Source organism: Populus alba, chromosome 3 (genome assembly GCF_005239225.2).
Source record: "Populus alba chromosome 3, ASM523922v2, whole genome shotgun sequence".
NCBI classification, from domain to species: domain Eukaryota; kingdom Viridiplantae; phylum Streptophyta; class Magnoliopsida; order Malpighiales; family Salicaceae; genus Populus; species Populus alba.
Genome location: NC_133286.1, coordinates 7617514 through 7637695, shown reverse-complemented (window position 1 = coordinate 7637695; position 20182 = coordinate 7617514). Strand labels below are relative to the sequence as shown.

The following is a 20182-nucleotide window of genomic DNA, read 5'->3' as shown; positions in this document are numbered from 1 at the left end:
GTCCATGCACATCCTCATGGTACCATCTTTCTTCGGAACAAGCAAAGTAGGTACGGAACATGGACTAAGTGATTCTCGCACATAGCCCTTCTCTAAGAGCTCACCGACCTGCCTTTGAATCTCTTTCGCTTCCTCTGGATTACATCTGTATGCTGGTCTATTAGGAAGTGAAGCTCCCGACACCAAATCAATTTGATGCTCAATACCACGAATAGGTGATAATCTTTTAGGTAATTCATCTGGAAATACATCTTTAAATTCTTCAAGAAATTCCTTAATCTGTCTTGGTAAGTCCAATCCTCCTACTTGTAGTAGTTGCTTTGCCCAGACCATGAAAACAATCCCTGTTGTGGCTAATGCTTGTTTGATGTCTCCTTTTTTGGCTAACAACAGCTCCTTTCGTGATGTCACCTCCTTTTGTTGGCTTCGTAACTGATCCTCTCTAACTTGTTGAGAACTCAGTGGTAACAAGTTCACCTTCTTTCCATTCAGCATAAAGAATAAGTGTTCTTCCGTCCATTGTAGGTCACATCCTTATCAAACTGCCATGGACGACCCCAGCAACAAATGGCTAGCTGACATTGGTGCAACGTCACATAAAACCTCGTCGTGATAGGTTTTAATGGGAAAAAGGTACACGAACTTGCTTTGTCACCCGAATCTCCCCATTCTTTTCAGCCATCGCAAACTATAGGGTCTGGGATGTGGAAGGGTATTTAAACCCAATTTCTCCACCAAGGTAGTTGACGCAACATTAGTGCAACTTCCATTATCAATGATCATCCCGCACACCTTATCTCGAATCTGACATCGAGTATGAAAGATGTTCTCGCGTTGCTCATCACTAACGTCAATTTGTGCATTCAGAACCCGTTGAACAACCAACAAATCTCCCTTCACTGGTTCGAAATCCTCTTCTTGTTCAGCCACTTGTACCTCATCTTCGTCTTCAGTTTCAACCTCATCTCCACTGATCAGCTCTCCATGATCCCCATGCAAAATCATCACCCTTTTATTTGGACATTCAGAAGCAATATGCCCATGTCCCAAGCACTTGAAGCACTTAATGTCCCGAGACCTCCTAGGGTGTTGAGGTTCTGTCACCTTCTCCTTTCCCTTCAAAGAATCAGAACTGGTATTCCCTTGCTAAACTCCACCTTCTCATCTTGTTTAGGTGTGCTCCATGTTTGTGTAGGCGTAGAAACAGCCCTTGTCGCGCTTGACGTAGTTCCACCAGTTCGGACACCTCGTCTCTGTTGCCTCTCTACTCGGGTTGCAAGCTTTATAACATCCTCAAGGAAGATGTATGGCTGTAACTCAACAACATTAGCTATATCCCTTCCTCAACCCTCCAAGAAATCTAGCTATTGTTTGCTCTTGAGGTTCCATCAATTCACATCGAATCAGCAGCAGCTCAAACTCTTTCACATACTCTTCCACAGTCAAAGATCCCTGTCGCAAAGTTTGAAGTCTGATGTATAGCTCCTGTTTATAGTAATCAGGAACAAATCTCTTCTTCATCACTCTTTTCATAGTTGCCCATGTTGCAATCTCCTCCTCTTCATCCCTTCTCCTCTGAATCTTTAAGTTTTCCCACCATAAAAGAGCATAATCTGTAAACTCAAGTGCTGCCACCTTGCACTTCCTTTCTTCAGAATATTCATACCATTCAAACACCTTTTCAACCTTCTGAATCCACTCCAAGTATTCCTCAGGTGAACTACTTCCTCTAAACGGTGGAATCTTAAGTTTGAGACCATTAGGAGGATTATAATTCTGCCTTCTTGGTCTGACCCTATCATCAGCCTCATCATCCCCATTTGGATCTTCGTCAGCTTCTATAATATCATTTCGTGGCACCCTAAGTGCTTGCTCGGTTGGGGTTGCAAATTATTTCTTTGCATCCTTTGTATAAGGGTATTCAACAGTTCACGAATTCCCGTCATCTCATCCCGGATCTCAGCATGAGATCGTTGTAAGCCCATAACCTGTGCCTGTTCCAAACTTAACCCTCTTGGCAAATCTTCTTTTATCTCCAGCCATAGTTTTTATCAACCTCAATTCCAGCAAACTTTCTTCTTCTTTTTTTTTTTTTTTGGCTCCCGCCTAAGATCGCAACTGATGCTCTGATACCAGATGATGTGCCGTGAATGATTTGAAAATCGGCAACAATGATTATAATGAAAATGGATGAAGGATGGGTCTGGTTGTGTTGTCTTTCTTTTGGTATTTAGGCTGGATTGTAGTGATTTAAGGTAAATAAGATGGAGATAGACTAGAATGATACTTTGATAAGTCGATCTGGACGCCACAAAGATCAATCTAGGATTTCGACGCCACACTCTTTGTGATTGAAGAGTGATAAGTCAGGTAGGGTTCTTCACAAAAACGAATTTGGAAGAACAACTCTTAATTCTCTGAATTAAGTTTTCAAATCTTGGCCAAAGTGTTTATTTTCATATTCTGATACATATTTATCTTTGGAACATCCCTCCAAAGTTAGGTGAATTCAACATGACAGAAGTCAAGCCTAAAAACTAGACTTTTTAATAAAGCAAGTAGACAAATTTAACTAACAGATGTTTTTTTTGACATTTCTAAAACATATGCAGACGAAATTTAAAACAAGCCATAACTTTTGACACAAAAGTCTAATGCAATCTTGGTTGGACAATATAGAAAGATCACGTTCTGAAAACTTGAATTTTACCTACATAAATCTTCTTTTTCACATGCATTGGATGACTTCAAATTCGGGTTCAAATCCATCTACTGTTCTGACCGTAAACAGCATCAGTTCCTTCACTTGCATTATCAATCCAAATACAAGTAGCCCAGCATGAAAAGAACCATTAAGGGCTTTTCCCATCTCCAAGTTCCAACTGTAGGCAAATAAGCACCCTTGAACCAATTTCAAACTGATTGCTAATTTTTAACTCCGACGCAGCTTCAATCATTGCAATTTGATTCGTCAAGGCCCGTTGTAGTTGTTTCGCTCTCGCTCTTGTCATTGGACCATCTGAATCCTCTTGCATATTAGATTCAGCTTTACGAGATGGATTATAATTCCCATGATGCACATCAGTACTCAATACATTAGTTAGTCACAATACCAAATACTAACAAGTAAATAAATATTTAGTTGACAATATGACAAGCTAAAGTTACGAAATTGAGACTAGGTCATCTGAATGGTGGATGACTTGGGTGGTTGGCACAATACTTCACTAGTTGGGTGGATGATATTTAAGATAATTGACATGTTACTTATACTTTTGTTTGAGAAGGAGATGTTATTGACAGTGTGACTAACAAGAACAATCATTGGATAAGATAAATGTGACATTTGAGGTGTAGTTATGTTATAAATTTGAGAAGTAATTATAGGAATACTACGTTACCATGAGAAATAAAGTGTTTTGTAAAAAAAAAAAAATGTGTTCAGCGGGAGCAAGACATGCTTCAACAGTGGGAAAATAAGGTGAAATGGTTCCCTCGAGACAAACACAAGAGTTGGGCTAATAGCTTATTGAATTTAATTGTCTATACTTTTATATAGAATCCAAGATGTGTTTTTTTTTTCCTATCCATGTTTACAGAAAGGAAGAATGAAAAAAAAAAAAAAGAGAAAGAAGTACCCAATAATATTCACAAATATAAGTAGAAATTCTAAGTTTCGAGGACGAAATTTCTTGAAGGAGGGATGATGCAAACCTCGTGATCACGTGGTCACGCAACCCACAATCAAGATTGAGATCTGATCCCGGAAAGCCGAAATAGGTCTGATATGAGTGCGACACAATGGAAACCTGCCCCAAGGCACCAACACTATTGGAATGAGTAGAATGACGCCACGAAGCCAGTTAATCTTCGATAAGTCAGATTCAGTTCGTTCAAGAACTGAAGAATGCAAGAATCACTCTCACACGTTAAAACTGAAAAATTCAGAATAATATTCATCAAAAAGCTGCCGAAATTGTGGCTTACATGAGTTTTAAATAGTTTTGAAAAGTTATCCCTAATGGACCCCTTATGTGGACTTATATGAGGTCCACTCAAAACTGGCCCAAAACCCTAAACTGAAAAGCCCATAACCTGATCCAAACAAGCCTTGGACCCTAGCTCAAAACAAAGTTTTAATTAAGCCCAAACATTAAAGAAAATAATAAAAATAAGTGACTTGTCATTAAATACCACCAGCCCTTCTTTCCTTGTGTAGCTAGGATGAATAAGGAATCCTTATAAGAAAAGGATTCTGAAACATTAATGAATCCTTGCCACACTAGGAGATTATATTGCAACTCATTAAAGATCCTTGTGGAACTAGGAAATTCCCAAAACCAGCTCCCACATCCTTGGAGGAAAAGAATCCTAATCAAATAGGAAGTCCACAAGTCAAATGGAAGTAAATAACAAAATACGTACAGCCTCTGTTGACCAGTATTGGGGTGCCTTACCGAACTCCGATTGACCTGCAATTTTAACCCAAGGTAGTAAGATATGTCTGGAGAGTCCACACAAAATATTAGCCCGATCCAACGGTCGGATTTAGAATTATGACTGTTGCCGTAAACCTGGATTGCTGCGCTTTTTACGCCAAAATCCGAATCTGACCTTACTTGGGTCGTATCACAGGGCTGAACCGTATCATTCCCTCCCTCTTCAAGAAGATTCGCCCTCGAATCTTGAATAGCATTAATGGTGACTTCAGTAGCCTCTTGTTTAAGCCTTCGGAATCCCCTTATTGCTAACACCTTTCTCCAACAATACTGTATAGAAGTAGTGACTGACAAGAATTTCAAATAAGCACGTCGTACTAACCACTTGCGTACATACTTTTGAATGATAACCACAGCGACTCTCCTTCGTCTTTCATCCTTTTGGCGTTGTACCTCTTTTTCCCATGAAGCTTCAAGATCATAGAATAATCTTCTACACTTGTCAACTTCTCGTTCTAGAACCCCCAAACCATGGCTTAGTATTTCGCATCGTTGATCTACAATCCTCCTCTGTTCCCTCTCCCTTAGTGAATACATGACACAGATAGGGGAAAAAAACAAGAAGACGACGACAAGAATAGAGTTTTATAGCATGAAGAACATTGATTTAGACTCGAGAATACAAATCTGACTTTTGTTTGGACCAGAACTTATCGAAAAAACAAACTAATGCTAGGGTGATGAAAATGACTCAAACAACAGCCAAATATCAAAATATGATGATAGTATAATGGGCAGGAACGAAATCAACAGAAACAAAACAAGTTTTGAAAGATAACACCAAACAGACCCGTTACGACAAAACAAGACCTAATTCGGGAAACCTAAAGAAACCGATATCCAAATGACCTCGAATTTAATTTGTATTATTACAATACTATGAAATCACCAAAAATCAATTTATAGGTCGTTCTCTTATTTCTAGGTACCCAAACTCCTTGTATGATCAGTTTTGCGGCAGAATTGATCCTCCAATTAAAACCTCCGGAAGCCGGCATCAAAATATGCCCAAATTTAATATATGGTGCAATCGCATACCCAATACTCAGAATATGAAGTTTCAATAGATTCCAAGGTGTTTTACCTAGGGTTCACTAAGAGTAGTGTTTTGCGGCAGAATTGAAACTCGAATTAAAAAACCTCAAGCAAATAATATCAGAATAAGCCCAACTTTGATATATCATGCGATCCCACCCCCAATAGACTGAATATGAAGTTTAAATAGATTCCGAGGTGGTTTTGCTTATGGTTCACCAAGATTTTGTGTTTTTTGCGGCAAAAATTGAATGATCCTTCAAATTTCAACTAATCACTCTTTTCTCTATTTCTTTCTGATTTTTTTTTTGTTTTAACAAACTGATATGATTAGAGACAGTAACAAGATGAAACATAAACTTTTTTTTTTTTTTTGCTTAGATGACACAGACACGAAAAACAAGAAGGTGGATGCAAACACTGAAAAACTTAAGGGACACTAAAAAAAAAAACGAAAATAACAGAATGATATGACCTTGTTTCGGAGCCTAGCTCTGATACCAACTGATGCGAACCTTGTGGTCATATATCAACACTTGATTATGCCTAATCAATCATATATTCACTCTAATATTAATTCATATATGGTTTCATCCCATCCATTCATATTTCATCAAGACAACATACACCTTTGTTACATTATCATTTTATTAATATTTCAAATTTATTTTGTTCATGAATCCTTTACTTCTATCTAACATATTATCAAACAATGGTTACACATTTATTATTTGCTACCGATACCACAATCACGAAGTAAAAGCTCATTTCCTAAGTTACCAACTTCTTGACAACCCAATATCACTTCCTTAATTATCACATTTGTGGTAACCAGGTATATATATAAATATATACATGCCTAGTTCATTCTATATCAAGATACGCGATTCATTATACTTTCCATGCTTAATAAGTCTACTGAATCACAACCGCGCTCTGATACCAACTGTAACAACCTCGATTTCCTACATCCTTTTTCCGCGATACATTAGAAGTTTTCAGGTAAATTTTTTTTTATATATATATACAGGTTCCACCCAAATTTCCACCAAAATTTCGGCAGAGTCTCCCCTGTACCGGTAGGTCCCAAGTTATCGACATATACCCTGTTTACATTTCTAATAACTCACATCTTATAACTCAAAATCACGACCCAATCATCCTGGGCCTCAACCCAACTCATTCTCATCAACACAACACATCTTATTCAATAACATCATATAATGCAGTTCAAATAAAACATTCAATTTCAACTGTAAACATGCATGGCCAAAAAGGTACTAAGAGTTTCAACCATTAGATTAAAGACATACATTCAAATTTACGTATTTATATTACATCTCAAGTTTTAGGAGATAAGTCTTTTAATTTACATGGTCAAAAGCAAAAGATAACTAAACTAGTATTAACCTTGACGCGACCCTGGTGGGCCTGAAAATAGAATTTAACATGTACACATAAATATAAAAGATAGTAACAAGCAATAATAATGGCAGACAATAATCTCTACGAAATTTCTTTTTATATATAAAATTAGGCATAAACCTCTTTTACAACATATATTTTCCATCTATTACCAATATCCATCTAATATCCTATCTCATTTGCCAAGAATAATTCCATCTTGGAAATCTCAACACAACTCAACGGTTTGCGAACACCATCTCCTTATAAATCAATTTTCACTTGATACCAAGATATTCCTCTCTTGATATCATTAGCTTATCTCATTCTTTTGGAATAATTAATCAATATTTTTTTTTTCCTTTTCTAAATCTGTTGCTAGAAGGTAATCGCTAAAACTAATAAATCTCATTAATATCATTAGTCTTCTAATATTGGGCTAGACTAATCAATTTAAAATATACCAGCACCGATGAAACCTCTTCGATACCATTAGCAATCCAAACCTAGTAGCTAATCCATGCCATTTGATTCTTCCATTCGTATCGAATCCCTTTCATTTTTCTTATTAACATCATATGCATTGTAATCACGGTTGCCAAGTATCATTTGCACACAATCTTAGTTATCGACACTACGGTCACTAAGCATCCTTCATATAACCTTGGTCACCCTCATTACAGTGCCAAGTATCAATTTATGCCCTTAGCCACCATCATTATGGTGTTAAGTATCACTGTAATGTATCCTTAGTCACCAACACTATGGTAATTAATTATCTATCAATTCCCCTCCAGTCTCCAAATCATTGTGTCTACCCAATAACCACATTAATTAATTTACTCAAAATCTTAGTCATATATTAATTATTTTACTCATAACATTTAGAATTTACTACTTCTAACTTCAATCAATTAATTCACATAATCTTTTCAAAACTTAACTATCTGGCTAACTCATCTCAATTGCCAATAATTCTGGTAATTTCATATAATTACCCACATATTTGGTTAACCTTCCTTGGTTACCAGTACATATGGTAATTCCATACGAATTACCCAGCCTCCAGTTATACATTCAGTACATTGATTCATACAAAATACATTATGATTTAGAATGCATCTACATGATTCCTTGCAAAAGTAGGTTCCCGTGTATCGGGTTTCCTAGACATCTCGTTGGTGTGATGTCCCTGCAGCAGCACAAAATATTTAAGAGAATGCAAATACATAAGAATACTAATAATGGTAACTAACGTTCTGGCAGTTAAATGAAGCATTAACATTTATAATATCATCATGTACTTGGTATAAACAGCTAGTAGTACATATAGATGCACCGATTTTATTTTATTTATTTTGCAATCAACCATAATCTTAAACCCGGCTATCCTATTAAGGCATTATTTGCTGAGGTTAACCGTTCACTCACCCCGATCATCCACTTCGGATGCCATTAGCCAAGCTAATCAATCGTTCGTCCCGGCCAGCTTTTTGGATGCCATTAGCCGAAGCTAATCAATCGTTCATCCCGATTAGCCGAAGCTAATCATTCATTTATCCTGGTCATCCATCTGGATGTCATTAGTCGAAGCTAATCAATCGCTCGTCTCGGCCATCCTTTCGGATGCTATTAGCCGAAGCTAATCAATCGTTCGTCCTGGTTAGCCGAAGCTAATCAGTCCTTCATCCCGGCCATCCATTCGGATGTCATTAGCCGAAGCTAATCAGTCCTTCATCCCGGCCATCCATTCGGATGCCATTAGCCGAAGCTAATCAACCTTTAGTCAACATTTAAGCGTTTGACAATCTAATATCGATTCTAACAATACGGTAATAATCATATTAAAGTATTTCAATAATCAACGTATGAAAAAAAAAGAAAGGTGCAAGTCACCTACCTAATGCTTGAACTCGCGCAAAAGTCCCATGCTACTGAACAGATTCTGCAATCTCTCCTGTATCATTAAAGATACATATCAAATGTGGCTCCACCATAATTGAAAATTCCATTCTAAAATTCATTTAAATTTAGAATCGCTTGACACATGCATTCGCATATTTATTTATTTATTTCCTTTCTTTTCATGACTTGTTTTTTCCAGACTGAGTATCTTTAAACATGACCTAACAATCTTAATTTATGTTATTTTATTTTTGTCTACTCAATCCATCATGTACAAACTTAGTAACATCACATACTTGCATTTATTCATACCATTGAAACTAATTCATTTTCCTTATCAAACCAACTCTTGGCCGAATGACCTTATTTTTTTTATTTATTTATTTTCATGATGAGTTTTCCAATTCTTTTTCATAAGTCCACTTTACTTCATCTTAAGTAAATTTAACAACATATTTTCATCATAATTCCATGTACGCCTTAATTTAACCTTTTCCTCCTCTTTTATTATCCATTTGGACAACGTTAAAATTCCACAAAATGACATTTTCCTCACATTGATCTATTATTTCAAACATAACACAATTCATTTGGCATTCAACAAACCACAATCCCATAAAAATCCCCATAACATTAGGTCGAATAAACTCAAGTTCAAGATTTTCATTTTTGGTTGGATTCCATATTATGATGAGAATTTGAATCTTCTTAAAATTCTTCCAATTGACACTCTACCTAATTTTCTTTATACAAATATATGAATCCATACCTAGTTTTCATAGAAAATGAATCAAAGTCTTATCTCCTTATTTCTTCTTCATTTGGCCGAATGCCTTCATTCATGGTGAGGGATGATTCCCTTTTTAATTATTCCATATAAACCTTTACCAATTCATTTCATATCTATTCTAACCTCATTCAACTCAAATTCCATGGCAATTAAAACAATTAAGCTCATCCTCTCATTTATATGTCTAGGCCGAATCTTTGCATTAAATGGAGGATAAAGTTTTCTTCAAGTTTTCTTTCAATTACCACTAGACCCAATCCTTTTTAATGCCTAAAAAACATATATCCATTAAATCAACAAACTCAATGTCCCTTCATCCAAATTTCAAAACTTCCCTAACACATTTTACAACACAATTAATCTATAACAACACTAATAACAAGAGCACATTTTACCATTATTTCTTACATAAACCCTACACCCACACAATTTTAATTTCATCAAAACATGTAATTAAATCAAGATTCCTAAATGTTTTACTAAGACTAGCAATAGATTCAAATAGCAACAACTCATCCACCTTTGATTATTTCCTTGAACCCAACGGTCAGAATATATATCATTGTGTTGTGTACAATATATCTCAAAATCAAAATAATCCAACGGTTGGATCTCCATAGATCTTAATAAAACCGAACTAACCTGAAAATGGACGAGCTACTGTTCAACATGAACCAAACCTTTCCGGAGAGTGCGTTTCCGATCTCCACCGTCCAGGGTGTAGACCACATCTAGGCGCACCACATATCCAAAAATAAGCACGATCCAACAGTAGAAGAGAGAGAAATCGGCCGGCGACCAAAACTGCCCTGCAGGTATATTTCCTTTTGTTTTCCAGGACACTTCCGATGATGATGGCTGCTCAATGGATTATTTCCTTCAAATCTCTCCGGTCAGTTTATAGAGGAGTGTGAGAAGAACAATATATCCAAAAATCAACATGATCCAACGGTGGATTCAAGAGATATAGCCACCATTGTTTTTCTAATTACATTTATGTCCTTCATTTATGTATTTATATATTATTTGTTTTCTTCTTCTTTTTTTATTTGAAAACCATCCGGTTTGTTTCTGCTTAAATCTTTAGTCTTTACCAAACTCCCATTGGGATGATATCTTTCACCAATATAGGAAAACATATTAATAGACTTCATGCAAAATTTCATCCCAATCCGACGATTGGATTGAGAGCTCTGCTTTCTAGTGTAAAATTGGTCAGTTTATGAGTTTTCGTCAACTATCCAAATTTTCTTGTTCAATCTTCACATAAAATAATATCAATTATCCTTCTAAACCTTTAATGTCATTTTATTATTTTGGAATATATTCATTTTGTCATTTCTCTCATTATTTTATTCATCAAAACACGTTACCAGTTTATTTGTCTTTATGAATTCTAAAACAACAATTCATTTTATGGAGGTCATCCCCTCCATTATATATCACTTTCAGTCCTCCGTTTACATGGCAAGTTATACATCCGCATATTTAAATCATAAATTTTCTAGGGTTTCACATAAACATCAAATAACTACAGTGTCTGCGCTAGTAATTTAATTCAATGGCAGCCTTAAGAACGAAATAAGTTGATTAATCTAAACAATATAACTTTTCGCAATCCATGTTTGATTTGATCAAATGTTTTGCTTAAGATTAATAACATAAATCTTCTATGATTATTAAACTCAGTTGCTTCATAAGTTTATATATCACAGCTCAAGTTTTGATAGCAAACTTAGCAATAGATTATTTACAATAATAACTTAGAGTCCGTTATAGCAATTAAAATAAACAAACATAGGAAATAAACATAAGAAAACAAACATATTAATCATATAAACTAAATAGAAAAGGTAAAATAAATCTCATGGTTCTTGAAATCTAAAGGTTTATCTGTCCTTGCAACTAAGAAAAAGAGTTTAGCCTTACATGTTTATTGAAAAACCAATCAAAAGGAAAGAAGAATTCATGATTTTGAGTTTTTGGAGGAAAGGGTGTGTTTTTCTTCTCTTTTTTAGCTGACCCCTTTTAAGCACGATCCAACAGTCGGATCTATAGAGACGGACCTTTTGAGCCGCTACTCTGGTCATGTCAGTGGAATGGCTTGGACCAGACGCTGCTGGCATGTAGTTCCGATTCCACGCAACTCCATGGGAAACAGCCTCCGGAAACTCGTGAAAACATTTAAGCGCGATCCAACGATCGGATCTATAGTTACGAACCTTTTGAGCCGGTACTCTGGTCGTGTCGGTGCAATGGCCTGGACCGGATGCTGTCGGCGTGTAGTTCCAATTCTGCGCAACTCCATGGAAAACAGCCTCCGGAAACTCGTGAAAACATTTGAGCGCGATCCAACGGTTGGATCTACAATTATGCACCTTTTCAGCCGGTACTCTAGTCATGTCAGTGGAATGGCCCTGACCGGACGCCGTCGGCATGTGGTACCGATTCCACACAACTCCATGGAAAACAACGTCTGGAAATTCATGAAAAAATTTAGGCACGATCCAACGGTCGAATCTATAGATACGGAACTTTTGAGCCGGTACTTTGGTCGTGTTGGTGGAATGGCCTTGACCGGACGCTGCAGGAGTGTCGTACCGATTCTAGGCAACTCCATGGAAAACAGCCTTTAGAAACTCGTGAAAAAATTCGAGCAGGATCCAACGATCGGATCTATAGTTATGCACCTTTTGAGCCGGTACACTGGTCATGTCCGTGGAATGGCCCCGACTAGACGCCGTCGGCGTGTAGTTTCGATTCCATGCAACTCCATTGGAAAACATCCTCCGAAAACTCGTGAAAACATTGGAGCACGATCCAATGATCGGATCTATAGTTACGGACCTTTTAAGCCGATACTCTGGTCGTGGCGGTCGCATGGCCCCGACCAGACACCGTCCATGTGTTGTACCGATTCCATGCAACTCCAAGGAAAACAGCCTCCGAAAACTCGTGAAAAAATTTGATCGCGATCCAACGGTCGGATCTATAGATACAGACCTTTTGAGCCGCTACTCTAGTCGTGTCGGTCGAATGGCCCTGACCGGACGCCGTCAGCGTGTCGTACCGATTCCACGCAACTCCATGGAAAACAGCCTATGAAAAGTTGTGAAAAAATTTGGGCGCGATCCAACAGTCGAATCTATAGATACGGAACTTTTGAGCCGATACTCTGGTCGTGTCGGTGGAATGGCCCCGACCGGATGCTGTCCACGTGTCGTACCAATTCCGCGCAACTCAATGGCAAATGGCCTCTGGAAACTCGTGAAAAAATTTGAGCACGATCCAACGGTCGGATTTACAATTATGCACCTTTTGAACCGATACTCTGGTCGAGTCAGTGGAATGGCCCCGACCGGACGCCGTCGGCGTGTCGTACTGATTTCGCACAACTCCATGGAAAACAGCCTCGGGAAACTTGTGAAACAATTTGGGCGCGATCAACGGTCGAATCTATAGATACAGAACTTTTGAGCCGGTACTCTGGTCGTGTATGTGGAATGGCCCCGACCGGACCCTGTAGGCGTGTCGTACCGATTCCAGGCAACTTAATTGAAAACAACGTCTGGAAAGTCGTGAAAACATTTGAGCGTGATCCAATGATCGGATCTATAGATACGAAACTTTTGAGCCGGTACTTTAGTAGTGTTGGTGGAATGGCCTGGACCGGATGCTGTAGATATGTCGTACCGATTCCAGGCAACTTAATGGAAAATAACCTCCGAAAAGTCGTGAAAAAATTTGAGCGCAATCCAACGATCGGATCTATAGATATGGACCCTTTGAGCCGCTACTATGGCCGTGTGAGTGGAATGGCCCAGACCGGACGCTGTTGATGTGTCATACCTATTGAGTATAGCCTTCGAAAACTCGTGAAAAAATTTGAGCGCGATCCAACACTCGGATCTATAGTTATGCACCTTTTGAGTCGGTTCTCTGGTTGTGTCCGTGGAATGGCCCCAACCGGCCGTTGTTGGCGTGTCGTACCGATTCCACGCAACTCCATAGGAAACAGCCTCTGGAAACTCGTGAAAACATTTGAACGCAATCCAATAGTCAGATCTATAGATACAGACCTTTCGAGCCGGTACTCTGGTAGTGTCGGTGGAATGGCCCCGACCGGACGCTGTCGACGTGTCGTACCTAGTCCAGGCAACTCCATGGAAAATAGCCTCTGAAACTCGTGAAAAAATTTGAACGCTATCCAACGGTGGGATCTATAGTTACGGATCTTTTAAGCCGATACTCTGGTCGTGTCGGTGGAATGGCCTCGACTGGAATCTGTCACTTGTCATACCGATTCCGCGCACCTCCATGGAAAACAACATTCGGAAACTGGTGAAAAAAGTTGAGAGCGATCCAATGGTCGGATCTATTTCTACGGACCTTTTGAGCTGGTACTCTGGTCGTGTCGGTCGAATGGCCCCAACCGAACTCCGTCCACTTGTCGTACCGATTCCACGCAACTCCATGGAAAACAGCCTCCGGAAACTCGTGAAAAAATTTGAGCGTGATCCAGTGGTCGGATCTATAGTTAAGAACCTTTTGAGCTGGTACTCTAGTCGTGTCGTTGGAATGACCCCAACTGGACGCTGCAGGTGTGTCGTATCGATTCCAGGCAACTCCATGGAAAACAGCCTCCGGAAACTCGTGAAAAAATTTGAGCGCGATCCAACGATCGGATCTATAGTTATGCACCTTTTGAGCCAATTCTCTAGTCGTGTCCGTGGAATGGCCCCAACTGGATGCCGTCGGCGTGTCGTACCGATTCCACACAACTCCATTGGAAACAGCCTCCAGAAACTCGTGAAAACATTTGAGCGCCATCCAACGGTCGGATCTATAGATACAGACCTTTTGAGTCGCTACTCTGGTCGTGTCAGTGGAATGGCCCCAACCAGACGCCGTCGACGTGTGGTTCCGATTTTGCGAAACTCCATGGGAAACATCCTCCAGAACTCGTGAAAAAATTTGAGCTCGGTCCAATGATCGGATCTATAGTTATGCACCTTTTGAGCCGGTACTTTGAAAGTGTCGGTGGAATGGCCTGGACCGGATGCCGTCGACGTGTAGTTCTGATTCCACGAAACTCCATGGAAACATCCTCCGGAAACTCATGAAAAAATTTGAGCGCGATCCAACGATCAGATCTATAGTTATGCACCTTTTGAGCCGATACTCTAGCAGTGTCGGTGGAATGGCCCCGACCGGACGCCGTCGACATGTAGTTCTGATTCCGCAAAACTCCATGGAAACATCCTCCAGAAACTCGTGAAAAAATTTGAACGCGATCCAACGGTGGGATCTATAGTTACGGACCTTTTAAGCTGATACTCTGGTCGTGTCGGTGGAATGGCCTCGACCGAACTTTGTCACTTCTCATACCAATTCCGCGCAACTCCATGAAAAAAGCCTCCGGAAACTCGTGAAAAAATTTGAGCATGATCCAACGGTCAGATCTATAGTTAAGCACCTTTTCAGCCAGTACTCTGGTCGTGTCGGTGGAATGGCCCCGAGTGGACGTTGTAGTCGAGTCATACCGATTCCTGGCAACTCCATGGAAAACAGCCTCCGGAAACTCGTGAAAAATTTTGATCAAGATCCAACGGTGGGATCTATAGATACGAACCTTTTGAGCCGGTATTCTGTTTGTGTCGGTGGAGTGGCATCAACTGGACATTGTCGACGTATCATACCAATTCCACGCACATCCACGAAAAACAGCCCTTAGAAACTCGTGAAAAAATTTGAGGGCGATCCAACGGTGAGATCTATAGTTAATGAACTTTTCAGCCGGTAGTCAGGTCGTCTCGGTGGACTGGCCCCGACCGGACGCTGTCGAGGTGTCGTACCGCTTCCACGCACCTCCATGAAAAACAGCCTCCGGAAACTCGTGAAAAAATTTGAGCATGATCCAGGCAACTCTAGTTATGGACCTTTTGAGCCGGTACTTTAGTCGTGTCGGTGGAATGGCCCCGGCCAGACGCTGTAGGAGAGTCGTATCGATTCCAGGCAACTCCATGGAAAATAGGCTTCGAAAACTCGTGAGAAAATTTGATCAAGATCCAACGGTGGAATCTATAGTAACGGACCTTTTGAGCCGCTACTTTGATCGTGTCGGTCGAATGTCCCCGACCGGTTGCTTTTGGCGTGTATTACCGATTCCATGCAACTCGATGGAAAACATCGTCCGAAAACTCGTAAAAAAATTTGAGCGCGATCCAACGGGGGGATCTATAGATACGGACCTTTTGAGTCGTTACTCTATTCGTTTCGGTGGAGTGGCCTCGACTGGACATTGTTGACATGTCAAACCAATTCCATGCACATCCATGGAAAACAACCCCTAGAAACTTGTGAAAAAATTTAAGGGCGATCCAACGGTGGGATCTATAGATACAGACCTTTTGAGCTGCTACTCTGGTCGTGTCGGTGGTGTGGCCCCGACGAGACACTGTCGGCGTGTCGTATCGATTCCGGGCACCTCCATGGAAAACAACCTCCGGAAACTCGTGAAAAAATTTGAGCATGATCCAACGGTCACATCTATAGTTAAGCACCTTTTCAGCCGGTACTCTGGTCATGGCGGTGGAATGGCCCCGACTGGATGCTGTAGGCGACTCATACCGATTCCAGGCAACTCCATGGAAAATAGCCTCCGGAAACTCGTGAAAAAATTTGATCAAGATCCAACGGTCGAATCTATAGTAACGGACCTTTTGAGCCGGTATTCTGGTCGTGTCAGTGGAATGGCCTCGACCGGACACTTTCAGCGTGTATTACCGATTCCATGCAACTAGATGGAAAACATCCTCTGAAAACTCGTAAAAAAATTTGAGTGCAATCCAACGGTGGGATCTATAGATACAGACCTTTTGAGACGTTACTTTGCTCGTGGAGGTGGAAAGGCCCCTGATGCGAACCTCGTGATCACGTGGTCACGCAACCCACAATCAAGATTGAGATCTAATCCCGGAAAGCCGAAACAGGTCTGATAGGAGTTCGACACAATGGAAACCTGCCCCAAGGCACCAACACTATTGGAATGAGTAGAATGACGCCACGAAGCCAGTTAATCTTCGATAAGTCAGATTCAGTTCGTTCAAGAACTGAAGAATGCAAGAATCACTCTCACACGTTAAAACTGAAAAGTTCAGAATAATAATCATCAAAGCTGCCGAAATTATGGCTTACATGAGTTTAAATAGTTCTTGAAAAGTTATCCCTAACGGACCCCTTATGTGGACTTATATGAGGTCCACTCAAAACTGGCCCAAAACCCTAAACTGAAAAGCCCATAACCTGATCCAAACAAGCCTTGGACCCTAGCTCAAAACAAAGTTTTAATTAAGCCCAAACATTAAAGAAAATAATAAAAATAAGTGACTTGTCATTAAATACCACCAGCCCTTCTTTCCTTGTGTAGCTAGGATGAATAAGGAATCCTTATAAGAAAAGGATTCTGAAACATTAATGAATCCTTGCCACACTAGGAGATTATATTGCAACTCATTAAAGATCCTTGTGGAACTAGGAAATTCCCAAAACCAGCTCCCACATCCTTGGAGGAAAAGAATCCTAATCAAATAGGAAGTCCACAAGTCAAATGGAAGTAAATAACAAAATCCGTACAGCCTCTGTTGACCAGTATTGGGGTGCCTTACCGAACTCCGATTGACCTGCAATTTTAACCCAAGGTAGTAAGATATGTCTGGAGAGTCCACATAAAATATTAGCCCAATCCAACGATCGGATTGAGAATTATGACTGTTGCCGTAAACCTGGATTGTTGCGCTTTTTACGCCAAAATCCGAATCTGACCTTACTTGGGTCGTATCACAGGGCTGAACCGTATCAGGCCCCGACCTCCTTAAAACATTTGAGGGCGATCCAACGGTCGAATCTATAGATACGGAAATTTTGAGCCATTATTCTGGTCGTGTCATAGGAGTGGCTCCGACTGGACGCTGTAAGAGAGTCTTACTGATTCCGGCCAACTCCATGGAAAACAGCCTCCGGAAACTCGTGAAAAAATTTGTTCGCGATCCAATGGTGGGATCTATAGATACGGACATGTTGAGCCGCTACTCTGGTCGAGTAGGTGGAATGGCCCCGACCGGACACTGTCGACGTGTCGTACCAATTCCGCGCACCTCGAGGAAAACAGCCTACGGAAACTCGTTAAAAAATTTGAGTTTGATCCAACGGTCGGATCTATAGTTAGGGACCTTTTGAGCCGGTACTCTAGTCGTGTCGGTGGAATGGCCCCGACCGGACGCTGTAGGAGAGTCGTACCGATTCCTGGCAACTCCATGGAAAACAGCCTCCAGAAACTCGTGAAAACATTTGAGCCCGATCCAACGGTTGGATGTATAGATACGGACCTTTTGCGCCGCTCTTCTGGTTGAGTCGGTGGAATGGCCATGACCGGACGCTGTCGAAGTGGTGTACCGATTCCGCACACCTCCAAGGAAAACAGCCTCTGGAAACTCGTGAAAAAATTTGAGGGCGATCTAATGGTCGAATCTACAGATACGGAAGTTTTGAGTCGGTACTCTGGTCGAGTCAGTGGAATGGCTCCGACAGGACGCTGTAGGCAAGTCGTACCAATTCCAGGCAACTCCATGTAAAACAGCCTCCGAAACTCGTGAAAAAATTTGACGGCGATCCAACGGTCGGATCTATAGATACGAAACTTTTGAGCCGGTACTCTAGTCGGGTCGGTGGAATGGCCCTGACCAGACGCTGTAGGAGAGTCGTACCGATTCCAGGCAACTACATGGAAAACAGCCTCTGGAAACTCGTGAAAAAATTTGAGCTCGATCCAACGGTGGGATTTATAGATACGGACCTTTTGAGCCGCTACTCTAGTCGTGTCGGTGGAATGGCCCGGACTGGATGGTGTGAACGTGACGTTCCGATTCCACGCACCTCCAAGGAAAACAGCCTACTGAAACTCGTGAAAAAAATTGAGCGCGATCCAACGGTGGGATCTATAGATACGGACCTGTTGAGCTGCTACTCTGGTCGAGTAGGTGGAATGGCCCCGACCGGACACTGTCGAAGTGTCGTACCGATTCCGCACACCTCGAGGAAAACAGCCTACAGAAACTCGTTAAAAAATTTGAGCGCGATCCAACGGTCGGATCTATAGTTAGGGACCTTTTGAGCCGGTATTCTAGTCGTGTCGGTGGAATGACCCTGACCGGACGCTGTAGGAGAGTCGTACCGATTCCAGGCAACTCCATGAAAAATAGCCTCCAGAAACTCGTGAAAAAATTTGAGCCCGATCCAACGGTTGGATGTATAGATACAGACCTTTTGAGCCGCTACTCTAGTCGTGTCGGTGGAATGGCCCGGACCGGATGGTGTTGACGTGACGTAACGATTCCGTGCACCTCCAAGGAAAACAACCTACTGAAACTCTTTAAAAAATTTGAGGGCAATTCAACGGTCTGATCTATAGATATGTAACTTTTGAGCCGGTACTCTAGTCGAGTTGGTGGAATGGCCCAGACCGGACACTGTCGACGTGTCGTAACGATTCCGCACACCTCCAAGGAAAACAGCTTCCGGAAACTCGTTAAAAACTTTGAATGCGATCCAACGGTCGGATCTATAGTTAGGAACCTTTTGAGCCGGTACTCTAGTCGTGTCAGTGGAATGGCCCCGACTGGACGTTGTTGACATGTCATGCCGATTCCACGCAACCCCATGGAAAACAGCCACCGAAAACTCGTTAAAAAATTTGAGGGCGATCCAACGGTCGAATCTATAGATACGGAACTTTTGAGCCAGTTTTATGGTCATGTCGTAGGAGTGGCCCCGACCGGACGCTGTAGGAGAGTCGTACCGATTCCAGGCAACTGCATGGAAAACAACCACCAGAAACTTGTGAAAAAATTTGAGGGCGATCCAACGGTAGGATTTATAGATACGAACCTTTTGAGCCGCTACTCTGGTTGTGGTGGTGGAAAGGCCGGAACCGGACGCTGTTGACATGCCATGTCGATTCCGCGCACTTCCAAGGAAAACAGCCTATGGAAACTCGTGAAAAAATTTGAGCACGATCCAATGGTGGGATCTATATATACTGACCTTGTGAGCCGCTACTCTAGTCGTGGCGGTGGAAAGATCGGGACCGGACGCTGTTGACATGTCATGCCGATTTCGCGAACTTCCAAGGAAAACAGCATAAGAAAACTCGTTAAAAAATTTAAGTGCAATCCAACGGTCGAATCTATAGTTAGGCACCTTTTGAGTTGGTACTCTAGTCGTGTCGGTGGAATGGCCCCGACCGGATGCTGTTGACGTGTCATGCCGATTCCACGCAACCCCATGAAAAAGAGCTACCGGAAACTCGTTAAAAAATTTAAGCGCGATCCAACTCGCGGATCTATAGATACGGACCTTTTGAGCCGCTACTCTGGTCGCGTCGGTGGAATGGCCCCGACCAGACACTGTAGGAGAGTCGTACCGATTCCAGGCAACTCCATGGAAAAGAGCCTCGGGAAACTCGAGAAAACATTTGAGCGCGATCCAACGG

The 20182-nt window shown here is 41.1% G+C and overlaps 1 long non-coding RNA gene across 1 annotated transcript; it reads right to left on the bottom strand.

Annotated features, from left to right (window-relative positions):
- Positions 1–7006: 7006 nt before the first annotated feature.
- LOC140955347 (uncharacterized) lies at positions 7007–10594 on the bottom strand. The gene is made up of 3 exons (XR_012169320.1): positions 10276–10594; positions 8839–8895; positions 7007–8130 (listed from the first exon to the last, which is right to left on the bottom strand). It is a non-coding gene; the product is annotated as an uncharacterized lncRNA (long non-coding RNA).
- Between the last annotated feature and the right edge of the window lie 9588 nt (positions 10595–20182).